The sequence below is a fragment of the Oncorhynchus clarkii genome, chromosome 29 (assembly GCF_045791955.1).
Source record: "Oncorhynchus clarkii lewisi isolate Uvic-CL-2024 chromosome 29, UVic_Ocla_1.0, whole genome shotgun sequence".
Taxonomy (NCBI): domain Eukaryota; kingdom Metazoa; phylum Chordata; class Actinopteri; order Salmoniformes; family Salmonidae; genus Oncorhynchus; species Oncorhynchus clarkii.
Window position 1 is genome coordinate 45778617 of NC_092175.1, and position 1405 is coordinate 45780021.

Sequence of the window (1405 nt, forward strand, 5' to 3'; positions counted from 1 at the left end):
AGCACCCAGCGCTGGAACAGCCACATCATGGCTAGCACCCAGCGCTGGAACAGCCACATCATGGCTAGCACCCAGCGCTGGAACAGCCACATCATGGCTAGCACCCAGCGCTGGAACAACCACATCATGGCTAGCACCCAGCGCTGGAACAGCCACATCATGGCTAGCACCCAGCGCTGGAACAGCCACATCATGGCTAGTCCCAGGGGAATGACCACAATCATCCCCAGGAACTGGCAAAAACATACTGTGTGCCTCAACCAAAATTGGACCAAGCAGAGCTGGAGGCCGGATACCCTCTCCGGGGGATAGAAAACATGATTAGAGCATGAGACTAACTTGAGACCCAGGAATGTAATTCACTGCAATGGGATTAGACAGATATTTTTCTGGAATTACAATAAAACCTAGAGACTGAACATGGGACACCAACTTGGATGTGTGTAACTGCTTGTTCCCATGACTCTGCTGCTATCAGCCAATCGTCCAGAAAGGCCAACAATCCTCAGCCCCTGGCCCCTCATGGGTCCTCCACCACCTTTGAAAAGATGTGAGGCGAGAGGGACAAGCCAACCGGCACTACCCAAAAAATCGTAGGCTATTACCTCGCAATGGAGCTTTGACCTGGGTGTATCAGCACATGTATGCGTGCATCCTTTAGGTCGATAGTTGTGAACCAGGATGCACGGACCGTAACAGCTGCTGATCTTTGAGCATCTTACATTTGCAAACTCTGAGATGTTTTTTTCAGGGCACGCGTGTGTAGATTGGGGCGGAAACACCCTGTCCTTTTTCGAAATCAGGAAATACCGGCTACACCCCTACCTGGGCTTCGGACAGAGGAACTACTCCTATTGCCTGTTTCTGGAGCAGGGTGGATATTTCCTCCTTTAATAACTTTCCTTCCTTGGTGCTGAGGCTAGGGGTCATGAGGCTAGGGGTCATGAGCCCAGGGGTCATGAGGCCAGGGGTCATGAGGCTAGGGGTCATGAGGCTAGGGGTCATGAGGCCAGGGGTCATGAGACTAGGGGGTCATGAGGCCAGGGGTCATGAGACTAGGGGTCATGAGGCTAGGGGTCATGAGGCTAGGGGTCATGAGCCCAGGGGTCATGAGGCTAGGGGTCATGAGACTAGGGGGTCATGAGGCCAGGGGTCATGAGACTAGGGGTCATGAGGCTAGGGGTCATGAGCCCAGGGGTCATGAGGCTAGGGGTCATGAGCCCAGGGGTCATGAGGCTAGGGGTCATGAGGCTAGGGGTCATGTGTCCAGGGGTCATGAGGCTAGGGGTCATGAGGCTAGGGGTCAATGGGTCATGCCCCATCAGATGGAGTTTTACTGGAGACTCATGTTTATGGTAGGCTGTACAATGGTGTCACTGTTCGCATAACCCAGGGTGACACTGTA